The 27,142-nt window shown below is 35.2% G+C and overlaps 1 pseudogene; it reads left to right on the plus strand.

Annotated features, from left to right (window-relative positions):
- LOC120883660 (tRNA (32-2'-O)-methyltransferase regulator THADA-like) overlaps positions 1-27,142 on the plus strand; it is a 71,920-nt pseudogene that overhangs the window by 44,147 nt on the left and 631 nt on the right.

Here is a 27,142-nt window from a genome sequence, read left to right on the forward strand (position 1 = left end):
TCTCTCCGTGTGTATGGGGATGTGCTGCTTGCACAGCAGCCTGGAACGTTAGACCAACACGCTTGAATAAGATGAAACTGCCAAATTTTTATATGAAATTGAGCTTCTGTTGTAATGGCAGAGAGAGAAAACCATAAGAATAGGCTGGTAGGTCTTCATAGGAGATAGAATTTGTGCTCATACTTGGGTAAGGTTTGAATGCATAGGAGAAGAAAGCAGGAAAAATCGTTCAGAGGCTAGAATCAGCATGGTTTATTGTTAGGTAACTAAGTCTTTTTATAGTGCTGCTGCTGCTGCTGCTGCTGCTGGGGTTAGTTATTAGCTAGATAGATTGAGGCCAAATTCTTATCAACCTTGAAAGTAAATTTGCTGTGTTAGGGATGGGGAGAGACATCAATTGTTTTTGATCTGAGTCAGATCATAGTGTCATAGACAAGAGAAACAATGATGGGATGTAACTTAAGCTCTTCTTGGTATACCCATTCTGTTAATTGGTAGCAAACTGGTACAAAAGTTAACCTCCTTAGCTTCTTATCTCTTCATCTCTAAAATAAGAAAAAGAATATCTGCCCTCCTGAAAGATCTCTTTGGCTTTGGTTGTATGTAGCAAATAAAATAGATTTTATAACAACTCTTTGTATTATATAATTTCCTACAAATGTGAGATTCTGTGAGATTTGTTTTGGTTGTGGGGCTGGTTGTATTAAAATAGTTTTTGGTTGGAGGTGTTAGGTTAGATAGACTGTGATGACAGATTATAGTGAGGAGAGTCTGGATCCAGTTATAATGACCTAGAACCCAGGTGATTGGTGCTTCCTTTATGTCAATGGCTGTGAGGGTGGAGACAAAGATGTGACATTTCAGTTAACATATGACCTCAGGTAGTAATGGTTCCACATATGACAGATGGAGTGATTAGAAGAAAAACTCTGGACATATTTTATTACATTTTATGAATTTGTGTGCCAGGAATTAGGGCAGGGCTCAACTGGGTTCTTCTCCCCAGGATATTTGCTAAGTTCAATGGGTAGAATTTAGCTGACAGATAAAATGGTTGGAAGGGATCTAAACAGCTATGATCACATTTCTTTGATGGGGACAGCTAGAAGATTGGGCCTAATTGGGACTATGTGTGACCTCTCACTCAGCATGGCAGTCTTGATGTAGCTGAATTCTTATGTGGCAGCAGGCTTTCCTCACAGAGAACAATCCAAGAGAACCAGGCAGAAGCTATCTGGTTTTTTCTGACCTAGCATTGGAATTCTCACAGCATTTTGGTTATTAGTAAGTCTCTAGATCAGGCTGAATTAATTTTCACCTTCTGATGGCAAAGTGGCAAGATCATGTTGTAGAAGAATGTATGGATGAGAGACACTGTGATAGCCATCTTTGAAAAATGAATCTGCCTCTTGAACCATTGAATGTGGGTTTGGAGGTCATCAAGGAGTGATTGCTTCTCTGGTTTTAGTTTATAGTGACTAGAAAAGTGGGATTGATATTGCCTAAATTAAGGAAAAATTGGCTTTGTTCTCAAGGAATGAGGTAATTTGTTTGATAAAGATGACTGTTTGTTTGGTATGGATCAAGTGTGAGATAATGATGGCATATCCTGGTGGAAATATTTAAGTTACCAGTTGGAAGTAGGGAATTAGTTTAGCTGATGTAGCAAAAACAGAGATGTGGATTGTGAGTTATTTTCCATAAGCATCATAGTTAGTAAGATTGAAGTTATTAGAGGAGAGCAAAAATGAGAAAAGAAGAGAGGACCAGGTACAGAGGCTCCTGAACTACTGTGTTGGTATAGTTGAAGACGTACCAGATACAAGGAATGGAGAGACTAGAGAAGGCCCCTAATCTACTTCAAAGATCTCCCTCATGGCTGTCACTGGTGGCTTTTAACTCATCTGTCATGAATTCTTGGCTGTTGCTTCCAAACCATGTGCTTCTTTCTCCTTTTGGAGACATTTCAAATTTGCCAAACAGAATGTTTTACATAGAACATCTTTGTAGTATGTGTGACTTTCTTTTGTTTGGTTTTTATTTTTAAGAGAAAATTTTCTTTTGGACTCCTTTTGAAAGCTTTTTATAAGCTCTTTAGTTATAAAAAACTTGTTGAGGCATATAGCATTTTTCAAACTTGCTAAAAAGATTTCTGGGCATTCATGAAAACTCACAGAAATGGAGGCCAGCTGCTGGCCAGCTCTTGAACTACAGCTGCATCAAGGAAGGAAGCACTTAAAGAGATTAATAGGTACATACCCAAAGAGGTAAACATGAGCTATGCCATTTAAACTGGTTTTTAATAGGATTATTCAGAATGTCTTCAAATGTAAACTGATTTCCCTGTCATACAATCATCTAGGAATAAATAACGAGGGGCACTCTTTTTCTGGGAAATTTTTTGAAGTAACACTTGTACACATAAGATACACAAACAATATGTTAAATTTTTATAATCTGATTTTCTTATGTAGTGATTTCTATTTAGAATTTGAAAAAATTATACTTTCTTTGAAAAACACAGTTACTGTCATGAATAATTACCTGCCTAAACATTTGGTTGGTTAATGGTTAACTACATTAAAATCATAACTCTAAATTGAAGTTCTGATAAAATTCACAATTGCTTATTTACTATATATGATAGTAAATTTCTTAGTATTTGAAGTTGTCCTTTCAATTGAAATGACCAGAATCCTACACTAGGGTGTAAAGTTGCAGAATCTAGTTTTCATTTATCCAGCCATAAATTAAATACTTAATTATAAGTGGACAAAATTATTGACTGCAATTCTAAATCTAGAAGGTATGTTTGTGACTACTTGGCAATATCTTATTCTTTGTATATTTGAATTGCTCTGCTTATTGCAATATTGATAGGGTTTATAAGATGGTTGCAGTGCAACCATTTTTCCACTGCTAGCTTAAAGATATAAATGCTGGCTTTTAGCTGTTTTTGTCATAAAATACTTTTGCTGAGTCATGGAAATCAACACTTATGGTGGACAGAAGTAATTTAAATATGTATTTAAACTTCATTAATTAGTTATTATAATTCAATAGAAAGCCTTTTAATGAAAAATTAAAATATAATAGTAAAAAAAAGCCAATTTCTTTTACCTTTCTAGAGATAGAAACACTATGTCTTTAAAGAAAATGCAATTGAATAAGAAATAAATGTTGAATGTTAATATATGAGAGTTTTGGAGGGAAAGTCATTCAACTCTGAATGAAAGAATATACAGTCTTGTCTAAAATTTAATCACTTTTTTTTTAGTACAAGTGTCAAAAGGATTCTTATTTTGCACTGGACATCCTGTGAATTTTGTTTGATTATTAATAAATAAAGAATAACTAAGTTAAGAGTCACTTTGGGGAGCCATATGAATTCTTCATAGAACAGTCCTGTTGACACTCTGAAATGGATTAAAACGATCTGGGGAAAAGCAGAATGTCTTAATATTCACCATCTAAATCATTATGTCTTTGGTTTATGATCTGTTAATGACTCTTTAATTTTTATTTTTAAGTCTGCTCCTATAGTGGAGTCAAATATTATCTTTTTTTTCTGGAAATTTGTACACTGGTTTTCAAAGTCCTCATAAAAATCCTGTGTCATTTCAGCCACAGCAGAGGGACGTATTCTCAGTGAATAATCTCTATCCTAGTTTTTTAGAACTTAATTTTTTTTCTTCTTGATCTCAGGGAAATTGTATTAAGAGAACAACTATCTGTATGTTCTTCTTCCAACCACTTTTAATGGCCCTCTGGTTGCTAATTCAGTTTAGATGTTGTCCTTGTTACTGTTGTGTGTGTCTGTAACTGAGACTTTGGAGTCACCCCTGAGGTTTTAGCCTGTAGTAGACCTTGGCTGTGGGGCTGTGGTGAGGAGGCTAAGATGGCCCCTGCTGATGATGTAGCTTTCTCACTGGGTCTCATTTGGACAAATCAGTTTCCGGGCTTAAGTTTCTCCATGCTTCAGGATTCTGTTTCCTTTTAAAAACAAGCTGTACACACACAGCCTTCCTGCACACATCTGTCAGCATTTAGTTTAATTGAAATAATAAACATGAACCTTGAAATAATAAACACGGTACTTGACCAAAGAATAAATGGAGTTGGAGAATTTAGCTAATAAAATAATTGGAGATTAGAAAAATTTCTAAATTAGGAAAAATAACCATGCTGAAATAGTTTAAGGAAATAATAACATTTCTCAATTAACAATTCATAAGCTATATAACTAATTGGAAGTATCAAAAAAATAGCTATGTTGCCACCTACGTGGATGGATGAAGCCATCAGAAAGCCACTTTGTAGTCAGAGAATCTGATTTATTAGCATAGAATAATCTAATGACCAATTAGGGGAGTATACAGCACATGTAATTTGATTTTGGTCTGTGGGTTTTATGCTTATCTTAGAATACTTACCCACTACGAGTGAGATAGCTCTGTGGATAGAAGTTGGACTAATCTGTTTATGGAATAATAATTTGCTTCAGTGATCTGCTGAAGACAACTCAAAGGCCTGTGCACTGGCTCCTGCCCTGTGTGTTTCTGTAGGGGCTCAGGGCATAGCACTTGGCTTAGGAAAACAGCATTATTTCCTGTCAGCATTGTCCTTCCCCACCCCAGTTTTTGGACCCTTCTTGATTTTGATGAGGAAAATTAGTGGTTCTGATTGTCCCCCACCTGCATGAAAGAATTTGGAGCTATGAATTTGAGTGAGTAGATTTATCTATTGGCTTGTTAACAAGTAGAATCATTTACCCTTACTGGGATTCTGTTTCAGCTCACCAGAAGATAAGCAAGTTGGGCTGTGTAAGCTTCCTTTGGGCATTCTGCTCATTGCACAGTGCTGCTTTCCAGTTTCCACTTGGGAAAGTCTGGGGACTTGGGGTGTGTAAGATTGTGGAAAGCTGGATACATTTTAGAAAGCTTCTTTTAGAACTGGTAAACTGATCTCATAGAAATATTTTGTACAAAAATATTAATGTACAAAACACATGGTATTAGTGAGTTGTTAATGATAAAGCTTAGAGCACTGGGAAGAAACTTACCATTTTCTCTGTGGCAAAAGACACAGCATGTGTTGTATTAGTTTGAAAGGACAGTCAAATAGAAGAGCCTTCAGACAGAGAGGATGTCTGCCCTTTTAGCAGAGAGGCAGTCACTAACAAAAGTAGGATTTTGGAATTCCCCAGGACTGTGGTTGGTGACTGCATAGAGCTGGCAAGGATCCAAGGGCTGCTTCTTTACTCAGGAACCTTTCCCTTTTCCTCACTGACCCCTGGGTGTGTGATGAAGAACCAAAACAAACAAGAAGGGTTTTTTGCATTGTTCTTGGGATTCTTGTCTGTTTTTACCTCTCAGTTCCTTCATTATCATAAACACCAACAACACTAGAGCTTTGCAGTCACTTTCTTATAAAGTCATCTTTCCTTGCTTGGAGTACACAGAAGGTTCATTAACTGGCCTCAACTCTAGATGAGAGATATTGCATTTTGTTTTATTTTATTTTATGTTATGATGTTTTATTTTTTGGTACCAAGGCTTTAACACAGAGGCACTTAACTACGGAGCCATATCCCCAGCCCTTTTTTATTTTATGTATTTTTAATTTAGAGACAGGGTCTCACTTAATTGCTTAGGGCCTTGCTGAATTGCTAGGGCTGGCTTTGAACTTGTGATCTTCTTGCTTCAGCCTCCTGAGAAACTGCACACCTGGTAGGGTAGTGTATTCTTAAAGGCATAGTAACTTGTCACTATTGAGAAGCCTTAAATTCCAGCCCCCCTTTTCCACACCTGGCTTTTCAGTTTTGTACCTACCAGGGGGCACAGCTAATGTGCAGCAGCTGTACCAGTGCTAGTTGGGCCTTAATAACCCCATTTAAGAGAAGGAACATCTATTGTGTGCCAGATATTGTGTTAGATCAACTCCTTTGACAGTTACTCTGAACCTGGAGACAATTAATAGGGTATAAATTTAGGAACAAAGGCTTATGTGGGGCCATGATATAAATTGTTGGGTGACATTCTCATCAGGAGCTTTGGGCACTTGTATATTTTAGGGTCATTGCCTTCAGTAGGTCAGGGAATTGCATCTTGTTGGAGTTTTAAAGCATTTCTTTAGTGATATTATTTCATTTTTAAACATTGAGAAGTGAAGTGATTTGTTCATAGTCATATAAGTAGGTGACAGAACTAGTACTAAAATCAAATATTTTTCTGGAATTTTCTTAGAGATTAGCAATTTAACAAAACTTTATTGATAAGCTACTTTATATACAGGATTGTGCCAGGTGGGCACTATAGAGGGTAAGAGTACTGATAAAACACAGACCTTGTTCTTAGAGGGACTTCTAGCCTAGCATTTTAAACTTGGGAATTAGATAAGTGAGCTAGAGAATTTATAGACTTAGAAAAAGGTCCACTTATTGAGCTATTCCAGGTGATGGGAAAAATCATTAATGCTAATAACCAAAAAGCAAGGCAAGGAAAAAAGTGCTTGATGGGAGGCAGAATGGCACTTTAGACGCATCATTTGGTGTTGGGGTGCTGCCTAGAAGGAGGACAGACGATTGGAAATACCAGTCAAGAAATTGGGAGAGGAGTCAGAGTTGGAGATAGGGTGACCTGAGACTCCCCCAGTTTTTTTGTACTGAAGTACAGTGTCCAGGAAAGCCCTCAGTCCCAGGCAAAAAGAGAGTTGGTTACTCTGACTGGAAATATGTATTTGAAAGACAAACAAGAAATAGTAGAAGCCATGAGCTTGGAAGGAGGACTCCTAAAGAGGCTTAAGACAGAAGGGAAAAAAGTTATAACCTTGGATTAATGTTTTATCTATTGCTAAAACTTGAAATATTGGTTTGCAACATAGTTTTTACCTCACTAACAACTGTACAACACTTTTTGTGAACCTGAACTATCCTTGGTTTTGAGCCCTATACTTGGTTTTGTTTTGTATTCTGGGAAAAAAAAACAAACAAAAAGAATATCTTTTGGGGCAACATTTAGACTAATAATGTTCATTTTGATAGGCTACTTGGAGATTTCAGTAGAAAATTTAATCTTGATGTGAATACCATCCCCTTGGGATGTAGAGATTTGCTGAATGTTTTTATGCTTGATTTAGGAAGCTAAGCAGCTGACTCCATCACTGAAGACCATGTGTTTATGCTTTCTTCTCTAGTTACCATAGCCTCTGTATTTGTCAGCCTGGCTTATTAGAATGGCATACTCAAGGCAGTTGGTCGATCATAGACCATTCATTTATTTATTCAAAAATATTTCTTGAGTTCTCTGTTAGATGCCAGGCCCCATTGTAGATGCTGGTAATAGAGAAATGAACAGAAAAGAGTATGTTTTATTTTGAAGGACACATAGTAGTCACAAGAAACTATCAGATTGCAATGGTATTTTGGCATGATAAAAGTTTGGTGGCAAGATAAAGCTTTTCTTCTTGGAGTAAAGTACCATTCTGAGTAATGAGAAGCAGCAACTTTCTGGGGAAGAACTTTTCAAACAATAGGAGCAGCTAGGCAAAAGTGCTTTGCGTATTTAAAGAACAGAATGAGATGAGATGAAGAAGAATGAGGTTGTCCAGATGTGCAGGGCTTTGTGAGCCACTGTAAGGAGTTTGGATTTTGTGCTCCCTGGAAATTATATTTCTTTTTAAAATATTCCACATGGGTGAAAAATTAAAAGGTATCTTTGGAGCTGTACAAACAATAATGTTGTGGATTCTCAAAAGTACCTTTGAGATTATGAACAAATAAAGTATGTATTTGTGTTACAGAATTGCCTATAATGAATGGGAAGGAATTGGATTGGATAATGAGAAATTTTGTTAATGTATAAAATAAATGCAGATAAAGTTAGCACTGGTCCTTTCTAAGCTGTTCATATCTTGTTCCTGACTCTTTGCCTGCCTGTTCTTAAACTTGAGATCATTTGCTTTGGTATCATTGGGAGATTATGTGTGTGTGTGTGTGTGTGTGTGTGTGTGTGTGTGTGTGTGTGTGTGTGTTGTTGCTTGGGATTGAACCCAGGGCCTTGTAAATACTAGGTGAGTATTCGAACACTGAGCTATATTCCCAGCTCTAGTAGATGGTTTTAGACACAGACTATTTGAAGCAAGTAGCTCATGACAGCAAAGATATCTTTTTACATAGAAGATAAGTTTCCTCTTCTAAATCTATAGGATGTACTGCTACAAGTGTTAGGGTGTAGAAAGGCACCCTCTGACATAGTTGAAAGTCAATAATCTGCATTTTTTTATGTTACAGGCAGATAAAAGCTTTGCTTTTATCTTGGACTTAGGGTAAATGTTTGAGAAAACTAAAATTCTGCATGACAACATTAATATGATATGAGTTTGGAGGTGATTCTGACATTATCAGATTATCTTTCCATTTACTTTTTCTGAAAGACTCTTTTTAAAAATGTATAGATATGTGTTTTTCATTTTTTTATGATTTTATCTGTAGGGAAGAAAACAGCTCTTAGATCTTTACCAATTATCCTCCCCTTGGTTATCTGTGTATCATTTACTCTGAATGTATTGTGAAGTGTTTTAACAATCTAAAAGAGTGCTATCATGAGTAGCCAGTCTTAGAGTTTGTTATTGTTGAAATTATTGTTTTCATTCAGATGATGCTATTGATGACTGATGATGTTGAGTTTGAGTAAACATGTATCATTTACTTCATATCAAGGATAGGGACAAATTCTTGTTCTGTCCCAAGAATTTTCCTTGGCATAACTCAGAATTGTTTAAATAGTTGGTAAATGAAAAATAAGGGGAGAAAAATAAGGAATCTTTGTAAGTAAACATTTATTAATAATCAGCAAATAAATGACTGTTTTGTTGATTTTTATTTTTCTTGACATAGTAGAAAGCCTTTAGTGATGACAGCATGGTAAGCAAATGATTTGGTAAACAGAGGTATAAGCACATCTTTGCCTTTACTCAGATAAGGTTACACATGATTAATTTCCTAGCAATTGGGTCTTGGTACATTTCTGGGAAATTGCTTCATATATTAGCTTTAAATGTACTTAATGTTTCAATGTGAAATTAGTTGCTTTGTGTTTGTAGGTGAGATAATTCCTTTAGGCCACCATGAATCATTCAGTTAATAAAAGAAAGCAGTTTATTAACAGAAATGCATTTCTCAGTTCCCCAGGGGTATTGGAGTACCTCCAAAATGAATGAGACACAGTTCATTTCATGCCAGTCACAAGTGGGTTATCCACCAAGAAGATTTTCTGTAAGATACTCTAATTCTCTTGGTAACTTTCCATCTATATCACTGAGTTAATTTAGAACCATTTTAACCCCACCCTGATAGATGTTCAAAGATTGAAAACAGTCTGAAAGACAACCTAAATAAAACAAGGTTAGGAAGATAATTTCTTAAAAGTAATATTTTCTGATAATACATCCCAAAGCCTCATGAAAATGCTTCCTAATTTATATGCTGCTCAGCATTTTTATTCTATTGCTCTGTTTCTAGGGCATAGGATTGTGCAACATAGGTACTAGGTGCATCATAGATCATTTTTTTTAATGAAAGAATGAAATCCATTGAAGCAAATAATAGAGAGTTGATGGTATCTTTATCATAAGACAGATAAGCCAGAAGTGTAACTGAGCATTTATAGCAGGTACCTTGAAGTCATGCCTTCTTGCTAAGCAAGAGCTTTAGTGTCAGTCTCCATTTTAATTCTCTTTCTGCCACTTCTTCACTCTATACCATTGGGCAAATATTTAACTTCCCTCCACCAATTTAGATTTTTTATTTTTTACCCAATTTATAAAAATGGATGTGAAATAGTTGAACATACTGGAAGGTCTAGTGAAAACTGTCATCTAGAGTTTATGGCCACATTGTCAGTCTCTGGAGGAAGAACATTCAGGGAAGAGAGATGTCAGGTGCAAAAGTCCCAGGAGGTATGGACTTAGGGTATTTAAGAAATATCAGGTAAACATAACTGAAGTGGTGTGCATCAGGGAAGGAGTTGTCGATGAGATCAGAGAGGTAATGGGAACTAGACATTGTGTAAGGACTTGGCTGTTCCTTTGAGTAAAATGGAGAGCCAGGGAAGGGTTTGTGAATAGAAGAGTGAACATTTGTGGTAGAGACTGAACATTTAGTTGGTTTGCATCTGATTCTTAAATAGAAGTTATCCCTTCATTTATCTTAGGAGTGTACTCAACACAGTTATTTTAAAGCCTCTATCAGACTGCTTCATAGGATCATTTTCATAGGAGTGAATTTATGTTCTAATTACTGGATTTTAAGATTGTCTTAATATGAAATTTATTTCTGTAATCTGAATTTTGGTTTGCTGCTGTGATGGGAAGGCTTTTGGTTTTTTTACTTATTTTTCTCTGGAGAGCTCATTTCTCTATCTAAGAAACTATATTAGATGGTGACATTTTGTTCACCCACCCATGTTTCCAGTTTGTTCCCCAGTGATATGGGGGATACCACAGATCAAGTCAGAGTTAGTAGCCAGCCTGATCAAGGGTCTTCTGGTGCCCACGTCTTTCCTTGGCTGCAGCCCTAGGCAGCTTTGGCAGTAGCCCTTTTTCAGTGTCCTTTCGTGAGAGAGGATGCCACTGAAATTCTCTGTTTCCCAGGAGAAAGGCAAGTTACACCACGAAAATGGACTTTGTGGCCACCACTGCTGCTTGTAAACCTTTCACCCAGCAAGCCTCTGGCATCAACACACTCAATGCTTTGTGTTTTCATTCAGTGTTACCCAGATGATTATCTTGTTTTCCAGCTCATCTTGTTTTAGTGTTTCTATTTGTATATTTTGGGTATTTATTACTAGGATGTGTTGTGTGTGTGGGGAGTGTCTTGTTAAAATGGAAACAAACTAACTTTTCAGTCTTTTATCACAAATTCCATTGAAACTCTTTAGAACTTGCATTTTTCATTATCAGATATCATATTTTTAGAAAACAACTGTTAAGAAGAACTTATTAACATTATACAAGAATCAAGTCATTGAATCCTTCCACCAACCTCATTTTGATAGAAGAGGAAAGTGAGAAGTGGAGAGGTTTAGTAACTTACCTGGATCACATGGATGTTAGTAACAGAGAAAGGATCTAAACCTGATAACTTGACTCTGGTGTTGCTATTCCTAACCATCGTGATACATATTCCTCTCATCTGTCAGTTGGGAAAAATAATAGTTTCTCACAGATTTGTTGTTTGTAATAATGAAGTAAGATCAGATATGGAAAACCCTGGTGTTGACCAGATATGTCATAATAGAATTTAATAAATGTTTTTCTTTTCTTTGTAGCAGGCAATATAGTTCTAGTGTTTCATAAAATATAGTAGGTTTCGTTTTAGTGGAAAACATGGGGAGTCCTGTTGTTGAACCAAATTCTCCTGTATGGCTAGGAGGATGTGGGCCTGGCCTGGAAGAGTTGTAGAGCTAGAAAGAAAGGGAATCAGAAAAATAGGATTCAATGGCAGAGTCCAAATTGGAAACCAAACAATTCAAGGATTCTGCAGAAAAGCTCATTTGAATCTGGGGAATTCCAGAGCAGAACAAGAAAGTCTGGACTAGATAGTAAGAAGTAGTGCCTTGAGCATTTCTCAGAATTCCTGAGGTTCCTGGGTTTTTAGTAGTGGGCAAGTAAGGCTCTTTCTGAGGGCACTTTGCCAGGTATGACCTTGTAAAACATTCTTCTGACTTATATTTTCAAATTCCCCAAATTAGCAAGGAGCATTTGGTGCTTAGTGCATAATACTCAAGGGAATAAAGGGCCTGGCCAAAAACTTAAACTTAAAATAGCCAGGAATATAAATCAGGGTCTTGCCTCTGAGGCCTTGATTTTCACTATTCCTACACAACCTTCAAAATGTAGCTCAGATTCCACCCCTTCTAGGATACTGTACACCTTATGCTAAGGAATTGCTGTAGATAAATTAGAAGGGTATAGAAAGAAAAGGTTCTTGTGAGATGCAGTTTATTTGGAGAAAGTTTTATCAATTTGGATGAAGAGGGATATTTGTAGAGAGCAAAAACAAATGCTTGGAAATATGGCATATCCCAGCATTGTGTTGTATGTTAGCATGGAAACCATCAAAGAGAACAACCTTACTAGAATCTTACTTCAGTCTCTGTAGGAACTGAAAAAGCTGAGGTTTGATTTGAGGAAAAGGACTGAGTTCATATCATTGGTGATCTTTCAGACTAGGAGAATTTGATCAAGTTGGAAGAGGAGTTAAATAGATCAAGATTGGTTAAGAGTCAAGAGCCATTGTAAGTTTATGCAAAGGAGAGAGATGCATTGTGAGACAGCCTAGTCTGAACTCAGACCTGACTGCTTTCTAGAACCTCTGTATACCAGGCAGGCAGGCCCAGGAGTGACTCATTGAACATGTTGAGGATCATCACTGAACTAAGATTTGATGTACTCTTATTTCAGTGCACTGAACAGAAGCAAAGGAAGTAGGAAAGTACCCCTCATCTGATGCTGTTCCCTTTTCCCTTAGTTTTTACTACATAGTGAATCCCATGCAAGACATCACCTTAGATGACAGTATTACCTGTACTCCAGTTAGCCCTGTGTTGGGGAAGAAAACACATGTAAATGAAATCCATTGATAATATTAGATCAATAGTTTTTTATCTATCACCTGTATAACTCCAGGTTTTTCTCAGGTGGTCAGATCACCAAAAATGACTTATGTGTTAATTCTCTTTCTTTCTTTTCCTTGCCCACTCATTATGGACTAAATTAATCCAAATGCACTATTTTTTGTTGACAGTAAAGAAGGAACAAAATAATCAGTTATATAATCTACAACTTTATCATTAGAACAAATAATTGCTAGGAGGCATTTGGATTTCAGTGTTTTTTAAAAAATATATATGTTTTAGTTGTAGTTGGACACAATACCTTTATTTTATTTATTTATACGTGGTATTGTAGATCAAACCCAGGGTCTCGCATGTGCTAGGTGAACTCTCTGCCACTGAGCCACAACCCCAGCCCAGGATTTCAGTTCTTGATTGAGCCATGGTGTGAGGATTATACCAACTTGGCAATGTTAGTAATAAACTAAATAAGTTATTCCATGAAGCATAATCTTAAAAATATACAAAATCCAGTGGTTTATAATTTAATTTCAATCCTCAAAAAATGTAAAAGGTATGAACATTGTTTTAATTATGAAAAAGTTCAGCCATGTATATGTGTATATCCTACAAACATATGTTTAAAGGAGAGACACTAATAGAATGAATTGCCTTTGTTCATCACCCAGATTCATTCTCTATCAAAGGTTTGCCATATGTGGCTTTGTCTGTTCCTTTGCATTGTTGTTTGCTGAAGCATTATAAAGTTCATCACAATTTGTGATTTGCACTCCTACACATTCCAGCATGCACCTCTAAAACTACTTACGCTTTCACATCCATACTGCCATTGGCACATCTTAAAAATAATTCCTTGGTGTCATCTCATATCTGGAACTTATGTAAATTTCCTCTATTTCTTGGCAGTATCTTTTTTTTTACACTTGATTTGTTTAACTCAGGATCTAAAGAGGGTTCACACATTGCACTAAGTTCTGTGTCTTTGAATCTGATTTAATTCAGTGGTTCAGATTTTTAGAGAGCTGGTTTTGATGGCTGAGGTGGATGGATTTTTTTAAAAAAATTCTGTGAGAAGCAGGATTGACATGATAGCTTTTAATCCATGCTAACGCGAAGGAAACCTTTTAAATCACAGAGTCTGAGTAGGGTGTTTAGATTATAATGCTTATGGCCAAAGTATCTTTGAAGTCCCTGTCAAATTTTTTAAAGCGACTCTTTTAAAGTAGTATTGTTTATATATAATCTGTTCTATGTGAAACATATGCCTGAATTTAAGCTGCTGTTTGGAATGTGTGTTAGTCAGTTTTTCTTCACTGTGACCAAAATACTCTATAAGAATAACTTAGGTTCCATGGTTTCAGTTAGTCCTTGGTTGGCTGACTCCATTGCTCTGAGCCTGAGGTGAGGTGAATATCATGGTGGAAGGGAATGGTGGAGGAAAGCTGCTCAATTCATGGTAGCAAGAAATTAGAGAGAACACGTAAGGAGCCCCCGGACAAAATGTAATTCCAAAATGCAATGCCCCTAGTGACCTAATTCCTCAAGCCTTGCCCCACCTTCCTCTAGTTGCCACCCAGTAATTCATTCAGATTATTAAACCATCAGATGAACTAATCTATGATTAGGTTACAGCTTTCATAAACTAATTGAATCACTTTACTTCCAAATATTACTGCATTAACACATGAGCTGTTTGGGGAATACCTTATATCCAAACCATAATATTCTGGCCCTGACCACCAAAAAACTCATTTTGCATCTTACGGTTTAGAATGCATTCAGTCTATCTCCAAGAGCAAATGATTAGTCAGAAACTTAAGTTATTGCTGACCATGGTGGCACATGCCTGTAATCATAGTGACTTGGAAGGCTGAGGTAGAAGGATTGCAAATTCAAGGCCAGCCTCGGCAATTTAGCAAGGCCCTAAGCAACTTAGTAATATGCTGTCTCAAAAGAAAAATTAAAAAGGGGTGGGGATGTGGCTCAGTGGTGGTAAAGTACTCTGAGATCATCCCTAGAACCAGGAATAACAAAAACACAAAAAGAAAGAAATAGGAACTGAAGTAATCTATTATTGAATAAGGGGGAAAAAGAAATCCCAAATGTGTTTCTAATTCTCAATACAAATTGGAAGCCAGTCATATTTATGCAGATTGTTTTCCTCAATTTAAAAAAAGAGTATATTTTTCTGACTTTTATATGTTTATTTTCACATATTAATTGCAGTTATGTGTAGGTATTATACTTCTAAGAAAATTGTGTCTACCTATCACTGAATATGCTATTTCTTTAGATAATGTTATATAATCTGATAGGGTATATGTTTCAAAATTACAAAAAAAATATTCTTAAGTACTCTAGGAAACCAGTAATAGGGCAGAAACCCTGATACAATGTTCAAATAACCTCAAAATGTTCTTGCCTCTTCCCAGATAGCTTTGATTTTTACTGTACCACAGGTTGTGTTGAAAATTTTTTTTGTGGTAAGCCACATTTTGAGAGAGTTGAAAATAGAATTTAAAACATGTTTACTTTGTGTATAATCTCTATAAAAATAAAACATAAATTACAGTAAACTGTAATTATATTCTCTGTTGGAAATCTTGAGTCTTACATTAACCTTCTCTTGAACATTATTAATATGGAGGCAAGACTATGTATTAAAGCTTAGTTTGCAGATAAGACACTTGCTTGGTACATAGTAGTTCTAAGATGTGGAAAATAGCTTCAAATCCTAAGACCCATAGTAAAGAAGAGAGTAAATGAACAGTACAAGGGAGACATTTTTTAAATACCCCCTTGCAAAGATATTTATTATTTTCTAACAGGGTTAATATATAGAACTAATTTGCACTTTTTTCTCTTGGTACCTGATAATTCCAAATGTTTGCTCATATGTACCTTTCAGGTGCCCTAATGTGAGTTTGCAAAAACTGCCAGAACAGTGGTTATGGAATGTTTTGGAGGAAATCAAAAGCAGCGATCCTTCATCTAAACTCTGTGCTACAAGGCACAGTGCTGGAATTCCCTTCTACATACAGGTATGTATCTATAGGATCACAGCTGGCTGTTTGTTTTTTGATAGTGTATTCTAACCTCCTTGACATGTGAGTGAGCTTATTGCATAAGGGACATTTCTTTCTCCTTAGTACCATAGCATTTATGGCTTTGTTTTAATGTGTGGACAGTGTGTTCTGTGACAGCTCTTTCTTGGAATGAACCCTCCAAGAGGTCAATCTTGTAATATAAACAGAAGGTGTATAGATTTCCGCCTGTAGATTAAGTAGACAGACATCACTGTGGCACATGCATTGCTCAATTCCAGGAAGTATGTGTTGCCCCACCTTCCAAATTGCAAAAGAATAGTTTTCCTCTCTTTTCAGAACCCTCAAGACTTTCTATAGACAACCAATGTTAATAGGTTCTTTTGAATCCTTCCATGAAATGACTGACCATAAAGTGATCATAATCCTAATAGTATCTAACATTTATTAGTGTTTATTTCCCGTGCATTTCCTCATGTAATCTTTCCCCAAACCCTATGAGATAGCTACTGTTATCATTCTATATGTTCTAGGTGAAGAAACTGGGACTTAGAAGCGTTACGTGACTTGCCAAAGGCCACTGAAATAGTAAGAACTCAGAAGCAAAACAAAAAACACCCCAAAATGTGAGCTCAGACAACTTGACTCCTTATCCCCTCTGGATACAAAAATGTCTGTGTGCACACAGTTCCTGAATGCAGAGGAAAACATACTAGAGCCACTGTTGGCTCTGTGTTCTTTTTCACAATACTTGAAAGGTTGCTGCATATCAGAATACCCACGGTTTATTTTTAATGCCCCAGTCTGACCCATTTTGAATTTGTGTGGTTCTTTTGACTGTATCTCTTTCCTACTCTGTGTATTTATGCATCATTCATCTATTTCAGGACAAATGTTAAGGTGATAGTGAGGTCATGCTGCATATTGTGCTTTGTACTTTTTCTTTCTGTGGTTTTCAACTAGTATGAAGTATTGATCTTGGTGACAGAGCACTGAGCAGCTGTACCTTTCTACTCCAGCCTCAGTAAAAGTGCCATGACTTTGCCCAGTACTTTGAGGGAAAAAAAAAACAATGGTTCCAAGAAGATATTTTGGTAATTGAGTGTAGCTTTCTTTTTTTTTTTTTTTAGTCGAGTGAAGTCTAAATTATTAGAAAAATATGCTCAAAGATACTCTATTTCTCTCAGCAGGACTTACCAGTAACATTATATTTTTTGTTCTGATGAAAACTTCTGCCTAGTGTTAGCTATGGAGAAAAACTACCTGCTTAGTTTATAAGTTTACTTTTGTTTAGGTAGATATAAAATTTTTTGATAGTTATAAAAATAATATATATGTTTTCTGAGCATAAGTGTACTGTGAGAAATTTCTTTTAAACTTGTTTTGTGGTTGTTTCTCCCTCTGGAGATGGCCCACATTCTTCCTGGAATGTATATTTTTTGCTTTATCCCCAATGCTTCTCACTCTTTTTAAAAATATTTATTTATTTTCTTAGTTGTATTTGAACACAATATCTCTATTTTATTTACTTATATGGTGCTGAGGATCGAACCCAGGGCCTTTCACGGTGAGGTGATCACTGAACCACTGAGCCACAACCCCAGCCCAAAGCTTCTCACTCTTGAGATAGCCTGCATTCTCTCTTAAATATGTTTCTGCTTTTCCAAATAACCTCTTCCTGTGTCTCTGACTGATGTGTGTTGCAATTCTTTTCTTTATGTGTAAGTGCCAAGGACCTCACTTGTCTTGAGTCAAAGTCCCTCTCTCAGGGATCTCCTCCAGTAATAGGTTCAAATCAGGATGTCCCCCTCTGTTCTAGAGTTTCAGGGCTGAGGGTGTAGCTTAGTGGTAGAGTGCTTACCTAACATGGCCAAGGTCCTGGGTTTCATCCTCATCACTCCCCAAAATTAAAATAAAAATAAACTTGCATATTTTAGACTTTCCTCTTTTCTGGCTTACAAATGCTTAGAAAATGTTGATTAGCTTAAAACTTTTGCTCTGGGGAGCCAGAGGTTACATAATTGAAGAAAAGTAGATATGGAAGAAGGGAATCTGAGAAGATGACTAAGTGATATTTCTTTAATAGCTTTGGGGAGATATAATTCACTTATGATACAATTCGTACATTTCAAGTGTGAGTTAATGATTTTTAGTATATTTGCAGAACTGTAACCATTAGCCCAATCTAATTGTAGAATATCACCTGAAAAGACCTCCAAACCCATTAGCAGTTGCTCCCCATTTTCCTCTACCGCTGCTGCTCCTAGCCCTAGGCAACCACTAATCTACCTTCTGTCTCAACAGATTGGTCTGTTCTGGACATTTCATGTAAATGGAATCATGTAATATGACATCTTTGTGTCTGGCTTCTTTCAGTTAGCATTATGTTTCAAGGTTTATCTGTGTTGTCACATGGATCAGCACTTCATTCCTTTTTACTGCCTCAAGTGGATTGATATTCCTTTTTTATGTTTCTTGTATTTTGGTGAAGTGTTTGTTATAAAGTAAATAAGCAGCTCCTGCAAAATTCAAATATGAGATCCCTTTGGAATTTGCAGTGTTCCTTCTTGTCCCAGGGAGTTTCAAATACAATGATTTGATTAGTCTTCCAGGAATAGAGTCTTGTATGAAAAATTAAGAAGTTGATCAATCTCTAGGAAGCCTCAAATTCCTTACAAGAACTCTAACACAGAGGGTTTATTGTTTTATTGTTGAATCAACCAAAGAGAATTTTTTGTTGGATAAATTTGTTACCCAAAGTGACTTGCTTATTGTATCTGATTCTTGCCACCTAATTGTGGCTCTTAAGGACTGGAGTAGTTAGAAAGAGCTGGGTGTGCTGTAATCCCAGTAACTTGGAGGAAGCTGAGGCAGGAGGATCACAATTTCAAGGCCAGCCTGGGCAATTTAGTATGACCCTGTCTCAGCTTTGGGTAAAATGCCCCTGGGTTCTAACCCAGTACTGGGGAAAAAAGATAGCTGTATGTTTTTAAGAGAATTTCGAATATGGGAATTGATTATTGATGCACAAAAGCAAGAAATTGCTGTATGTAAAATAAGAGTTCATTAATAGCTGCATTTTAATTTTTTTTTAATAGGCATTGTTGGCATCTTAACCGAAGAAAGGCAAAATGGATTTGTTGAAAATAACAATGAAAGAATTAATTTCCATGGCTGGGCCTGCTTGTGACTCACAAAACACAGTTCCTCAGGTAATAATTAAAATAAATAAACCCTGCTAAGATGGCAGTGATTTTAAAATCTTTGCTACATATTTATTTTCTAAAAGTATCTGGTAAAAATAAAGAACTCTAGAAGATCAGGCATTTGAAGTTTGGATTTTGTTTTTCTGTCTTTCCTGTCCATAAAATAAGCTGTTACTTGAGTTGATATGTAGGTCAAAATATTTTTAGCCTGTTGTGGTGTCACGGGCCTGTGATCTTCAGCAACTCAGGAGGCTGAGGCAGGAAGAACGCAAGTTTGAGGCCAGCCTAGGCTGTTTAGTGAGACCCTGTCTCAAAGTTAGAAAGAAAAACAAAACAAAACAAAACAGGGCTGGGAATTTAGTTCATGACAGAGGGCCCCTGGGTTAAATCCCTAGTACTATTAAAAAACCCAAATCAAACCAAACCAAAACAACCAAACAACAACAACAACAAAACTATTTTTAAACTCTGGTGTAAACATAGAACTGATATAAGATATTTTATAAAATTACTATTGCATCTACAAATTGGAAAGTGGATATACAATTACTTTGGAATTCATGTTTGTTTCTTTGAGTTAATGTACATTTTGAAACTAAGTAGTTGAATCTTTCCCTAAAATGTAATATCTGACTTTTTAATTTTAACTAATATTTTACACTTTTTAGTCACTTCCTCTGTGTCTGAACTTGTGTTAAACATTCCTCACAACTCCACTGTAATGTTAGGTGGTAATTTATAATTCTTAATCCTTGTAATCTACACTTTCTTAGTAAATGCTTCAAAGTTGGATGTTTCTACCCAACTGCAGGAGCCCCATGCTCAGTCAGGGAATATAATGAGAGCTAAAGTTTATAATCAAGTACAGTAAGTTTTTATGTTTCTATTTTAGAACCCGTGGAAGGTGTTAAAAGGAAGCCATGGGTCAGAATGTAGTTGGGCTAGGGGAAAAATACAGTGTTTATTAACATGTGGTACATAGTGACCAATGACTGTAAGATACTTTGTTTAAAAATTTAGCGTGTTAATTAAGACTTTTCAAAAATTATCATTTCAAGATGTTTTCCAATGAAATGTGAAAATATAATTGTTTATACTTTCTTATATTATCACTTTAAAAATTCCTAGTTTTGTAAGAACATCTAAAAATAAAGGGGTTTAAATGTGGCATATACACAATGGAATTTTACTCAGCATTAAAAAGGAACAAAACCATGGCATTTGCAGGTGAATGGATGGCATTGGAGAAGATAACTCAGTGAAGTCAGCCAATCCCCCAAAAACAAATACCAAATGTTTTTTCTGATATAAGGAGGTTGACTCATAGTGGGATTAGGAGGGAGAGCATGAGAGGAATAGATGAATTCTAGATAGGGAAGAGGGGTGGGAGGGAAAGGGAGGGGGCAGGGGATTAGCAAGGATGGTAGAATATGATGGACATCATTATATAAAGTACATGTATGAAGACTTGAATTGGGTGTCAACATACTTTATATACAAACAGAGATATTAAAAATTGTGGTATGTATGTGTATTAAGAATTATAACACACACACACACACACACACACACACACACACACAAGGAATAGCATTACCTTAGATTAAGTAGAGGGAAGTGAAAGGAGGGGAAGACAGAGGATGTGGGGATAAGAAAGATAGTGGAATGAAACAGACATTATTACTGTATGTATATATGTGACTGTATGACCAATGTGATTCTACAATATGTATACTCAGAAAAATGAGAATTATGTCCCATCTATGTATGATATATCAAAGTATATAAGTGCATTCTACTGTCGAGTTTGACTAATTAAAAAATATTTTTAAAAAGCATATAACATAATTAGAGGAAAATTTAAAAAAAATAAAGGGGTTTTCCTTTAAGTTGTTCTGTATGATTATCGCTGTCCTCTATTTCAAGCTGATTAATGGCAGTTTAATTGTTTTTAGGAAATTAGTGAAATTTTAAAATTTAGTCTGAGATTTGTCTTCTAGGCTTTAGTTGATAATTTTCTTTCTTTCTCCCCTCCCATGGCTTATTTATTATTTTTAATATGTATTTCCAAAATATATCAGCATAAAATCAACTTTTTTATGCTGTGAATAATGGACATCTATGAAACCAATTCAGTATAAGAAATTAAATATTACAGATACAGTTGCAGGGCTGGGGATATAACTCAATGGTAGAGCACTTGCCTACTGGGTTCCATTCCCAGTACCAAAAAAATAAAACAAAAATTAAAAAAAAATTACAAGCATATAGTTGGATTTCTCCCCATCTCATTCCTTTTTCTTCCCTTTCAGTTGTGATCACTAACCCAAATTAGTATTTATCATTCCCATGAATTTTTGCTAGATGGTTAAAATCTTTTACCCAAATGGCATTATCTACACAACTTTTTTATAGTTTGGGTTTTTTCAGTCAACATCATTTTTTAAGATTAGTAAACTTCACTTCATTTTCATTCCTAAAAATTGTTTCAGCATCTTATTCCAATTCATACCTTCTGTGAATGGACACTATTTGCGTTGTTTCTAGTTTTCTTCTATTATAAACCAAGTGCAAACATTCTTTTGTTTCTCCTTACACATAGTGTGTTGCCACAGGTTGTGTACCTAGAATTAGAATGGCAGGGTTATAGGATATGTACGTATTCAACTTCAATGCTGTCATTGTCACCAAAGTGTTTGATGGAATTTACATTCCTACCCACAAGGTATGAGAATTTCTGTTGCTTACCAGCACCTTGGTATTATCAGATCTTTACAGTTTTTACTTTTCTGTATGAAATGTTGTTTACTAGTTTTGTTTTGCATTTCTTTGATTATTAGTTAGCTTTAACATCTTTTCATATATTTACTAATCTTGTGAATTCTGTGAATTACCTGTTCCAGAGATTTTGCCTACTTTTAATTATTTGCCATCTTTTATAATACTTGTTGTTTTAAATATTTTTATTAGTTATTGATGGACCTTTATTTATTTATTTGCTTATACATGGTGCTGAGCATCAAACCCAGTGCCTCACACATACTAGACAAGCACTCTACCACTGAGCCACAACCCCAGCTTTACTGTGTTGCCCAGGTTATCTCTAAACTCCTAGGCTCAAGCCATCCTCCTGCCTCAGCCTCCTGAGTTGCTGGAACTATAGACACATGCCACTGCACCTGGCTTAAAATATCATTTTTCAAAAAAACCAAAAGTATTAAGGAAGATCTGTATATAGAGAAATATGCCATATCATTGTCATTCTTGCAGAGGTGGGGGGGGGAGTTTCAGGGAAATAGAATCCAAGGCCCCATTGCATGCTGACCATCACTCTCCTGACCTACATTCCCATATCTCATGGAAGATTCAATATAAAAAAAAAGTCATTTTCCCTAAAAAGCCAATTTTTCACTTTAAATTCCAACAAAAATTCCAAGAGGACATTTTGTTGAACTTAACAAAGTGATTCCAAAATTTAGATGGAAATGTAATGGGATGAATATAGTCAAGGTAATTCTGGGGAAAAAAATGAGATTCATCCTATATGATATTATATGTTATTATAAAGTATAGTAATTAAAATCATCAGTTTAGTCCAGTGATAGACCAGCAGATCAATGAAATGGACAGAAACAATTTCCTGTGTATGCAAATAGTACATGATAGAAGTAATGTTACAAATCAGTATATATGAGGAAGAAATAATAAATTGTATCAAAAATGCTTTTATGTTATTTTTCTAAATGGAAAACAAAATTATTTTCATATTTTATATAAAAAATCAGATTACAGGTAACATAAAGAAAGAAGTGTGACAAGCAAAACTTTAAGACTTTTAAAAGAAAATATAAACTATCTTTCTGACCTTGGGGTATGCAAGAATTTCTTAAATAAGTTCCAAATGCACAAACCATAAAGGAAAAAGCTGACATATTCCACTTAATTAAATTTTAAAACTTCTCTACAATAATAGAAACCATAAGCAAAATAAGAGAAGCCCTCAATGAGGAAAATATATGTGTAATTCAAATAACCAAAAAGGAATTACTATCAGGGAAATATTTTTAAAACAACAAGTCTTGGGCTGGGGTTGTGGCTCAGTGGTAGAGTGCTTGCCTAGCATGTGTGAGGCACTGGGTTCGATTCTCCGCACCACGTATAAGCAAATAAATAAATAAAGGTCCATCAATAACTAATAAAAATATTTAAAACAACAAGTATTACAAAAGATGGCAAATAATTAAAAGTAGGCAAAATCTCTGGAACAGGTAATTCACAGAATTCACAAGATTAGTAAATAAATATATGAAAAGATGTTAAAGCTAACTAATAATCAAAGAAATGCAAAACAAAACTAGTAAACACCATTTCATACAGAAAAGTAAAAACTGTAAAGATCTGATAATACCAAGGTGCTGGTAAGCAACAGAAATTCTCATACCTTGTGGGTAGGAATGCATATAGTTTCCTCATAAAAGTCTTATGGACCTTTTATGAGGTTTATTTCTATATATTTTTCTTATAAATGATATTTCAAAATTTTATATTATCTGTTGTTCTCTGTGAGAATGAAATTGATTTTTTGGTGATTGTTGTACTTACGTTTAGCAACTTACCTGAACTGCTATAATACAACTAATGAATTGTCTATAAATTCTTAGGATTTTCTTTATAGATAATCGTATCCCTAGTAGGTAATCCTAAGTTTGTTAGCTTTCTAGTGCTTAGTCTTTTAAAAAATTTTTTTATCTTATTTTGCTGCTGGAACCTGTAGCACAATTTTGCTAGAAATAGAGATAGCAGGCATCTTTATGTTGTTATTTGTTGAAATTTTTAATCTGTCCTTTATCTGATTTAAAAAAAAGACAATTCTTGAGTGTTTTCCTGCATCATTTGAGATAAATACGTTTTGTTTTTTCCTAGAATTTTCAAATATCATGAATTACATGTTATTCTTTTTGTTGTAGTTTTCAATGCTGGGGATTGAAGGGCCTTGTACACGCTAGGCAATTGCTCTACCACTGAACTACGTTCCCAGCACTTATGCTGATTTTTAAATATAATATATTTGCATACTGAGAATGAACTCAACTTTGACATGTTTTTATACATTATTAAATTTTCTTTAGAAAGGATATACATTTATGCTTCTCACTGGGTTCATAATTGAGATTGGCTTATGTTCTTCCTTTCTCATGCTGTCCCTGTCATATTTTATATGCATTTTTAGATTTAATTATAATATACAGTGTGCAAGTCATTACAGTTTTACAAAGTGATCACGTTTGTGTAACAAGAAAGAAGCAGAACTTTTCTAGGACACCAAGGCCCCTTCATGTTCTCTTCTAATCAGCACTCTTTCCCTGACAGTAACCAAGATCCTAATTTCTAACACTTTAGATTTACCTTTTACTTTAATGTTATAAAAATGAAATCCTATATTATAAACCATACTTTTGATAGGGTTTTTTTTTGCTCAAATTAGGTTTATGACATTCATCCATAAATACTATGATTTATTCATTCTTGTTACTATTTAATAGTATAAAATTTATCCATTCTGTTCTTTTTTGTGTGTGTGTGGGGGGGTGGGTACTGGGGATTGAACTCAGGGGCACTTGACTGCTAAGCCACACGCTCAGCCCTATTTTGTGTTTTATTTAGCTACAGGGTCTCACTGGTTTCTTGGCGCCTTGCTTTTGCTGAGGCTGGCTTTGAACTTGCGATCCTCCTGCCTCAATATCCTGAGCCTCTGGGATTACAGGTGTGGGCCACTGCATTTGGCTTATCCATTCTATTCTTGATGAACATTTTTATATGTTTTCATATATTCTTAGTGGTGAACATATGCATATTTTTGTTGAATATACATATATATTCAGCTTTAATAGATACTACCATTTACACTCATACAATGCTGCTGGGACTGCAAATTGGTGCAACTGCTCTGGAAAGCAATTTGGAGATTCCTCAGAAAACTTGGAATGGAACCACCATTTGACCCTGTTATCCCACTCCTCAGCATATACTAAATGACTTAAAATTAGCATACTAATAGTGACGAGGCCATATCAATGTTTATAGCAGCTCAATTCACAATAGCTAAGCTATGGAACCAACATAGGTGCCCTTCAACAGATGAATGGATAAAGAAAATGTGGTACATATACATAATGGAATGTTACTCAGCCATAAAGAAGAATGAAATTATGGCATTTGTTGGTAAATGGGTGGAACTAGAAACTATCATTTTCAGTGAAATAAGCCAATCCCCCAAAGCCAAAGTCTGACCTGTTCTATCTGATATGCAGATGCTGACTCACAGTAGGCTTGCCGGAGGAAGGAGTGGATGTTCACTGCATTGGACAGGGAGGAGTGGTGGGAAGGGAGTTGAGTTGGGAATGGGAAAGACAGTAGAATAAATTGGACATAACTTTCCTGTGTTCATATATGAATATATGACCAGTGAAACTCCATGTCATGTGCAACCACAAAAATGGGATATTATACTCCATGTATGTATGATATGTTAAAACACATTCTATTGTCATGTATAACAAAAAGAACAAAGAAAAAATTAGAAATAAAAAAAGATACTATCATTTTACCAAAGTAATTATTTATACCTTGTTTTGATAGTCAGGATATGTTAGACTCAAATCTGTGAGTCTTCTCTTGATAGCTTATAAAATGGCAATTTTCTATTCTTTCAATATTTATAGAATTCATTTGTAAAATTCGGTATACCTTTTTTTGTTACTGTAGTTAATTTATTTGATTTTTTAAAATCAAAGTCTGGGAGGATTTAAATTATTGATTTTATTTATTTAATGGTAGTATCTAGGTATTCAGTTATTTGTTTTAATAAATTCTATTTTAGGGGATTTTTTTGTTTTATATATAATATGTAATATATAGTATGTATGATATTATCATTTTTACTGATTAGTATAGGATTAGTCTTGGTTTTGTCTTTTGCTTTATTCTCGACTTTGTCTGTGGTCATGTCCTCATTGGTAGTCATAATATTGTGTTTGTGCCTTCTCTTGGTTAATCTTCTCAGAGGTTTGTTACAGAGAATCAGCTTTTGGATTTGTTTGCCCTTAATTGTATCTGTGCTGTTTAAAAGAAATTTCTATTTTTCTTTTTATTTCCATTCTCTATTTTGAGTTTATTGTAAAAAATTATAATTGTCATTGTAAGTGGACTTAGCACATCCAATTTTGGTCTTTTTTTAAAAAAAAACAGACCATTTAAAGTACACATTTAAAGCATGCATTTCTTTCTTTCTTTCTGTATTTCTTTGTTTGTTTGTTTTTTAGTTCCACTTAAGGTGCAGCCTATAAGTTTTGATATGTAGCAACTTCATTATTGTTCACCTCTAAATATGTTTAAAAATTTTCTTTGACCAGTGTTTTAAATGTGTCAATTTTAGAATTATTTAAAATTTTATTAGTTCTTTTTAATTATACATAACATTTGGATTCATTTTGACATAATTATAAAAACATGGAATATAATGTAATGTATAAGTAAAAATTCAGTTCCCGGTATTTCCATTTTCCCTTCCTGTCTCCCTCACCTTATTCTCTTCCCTCTATTCTACTGATCTTTCTACTATTTAGTTACAGTTTTGTTTTTTTTAAATAGTGCCTTGTGGGTATACATAAAGATGAGTTTCACTATGGTGTATTTATTCATATGTAGACATAGTAAAGCTAGGTCAGATTCTTTCTACGGTTATTTCCTTATCCTGTCCCTCTTCCCTATCCTCAGTCCCCTTCCTCAACTCCATTGATTCTTCTTCTATTGAGATGGAATTCGCTCCCCCCTCTTTTTTGTGCCCCCCTCTCCCCACCCCCTTATCTTGGACTAGTTTCTGACTATCATAGAAAACATTCAGCCTTTGACTTTCTGGATCTGGCATATTTCACTTAGCATGATGGTCTCCAGTTCCATCCATTTACCAGCAAATACCATAATTTCATTCTTCTTTATGGCTGAGTAATATTCCATTATTTGTATATGCTACTTTTTTTAATCCATTCATCTGTTGAAGGACACCTAGGTTGGTTTCATAGCTTGAATATGTGAAGTATGCTGCTGTAAACATTGATTGATATGACTGTGTCACTGTAGCATGCTAATTTTAGATCTTTTGGATATATACTGAGGGGTAGGGGGATAGCTGGGTCATATAGTAGTTCCATTTTAGAATTGTTTTTGAAAAACTATAACTCACTTCCACTGTGATGAC

Source organism: Ictidomys tridecemlineatus, unplaced genomic scaffold (assembly GCF_052094955.1).
Source record: "Ictidomys tridecemlineatus isolate mIctTri1 unplaced genomic scaffold, mIctTri1.hap1 Scaffold_50, whole genome shotgun sequence".
Taxonomy (NCBI): domain Eukaryota; kingdom Metazoa; phylum Chordata; class Mammalia; order Rodentia; family Sciuridae; genus Ictidomys; species Ictidomys tridecemlineatus.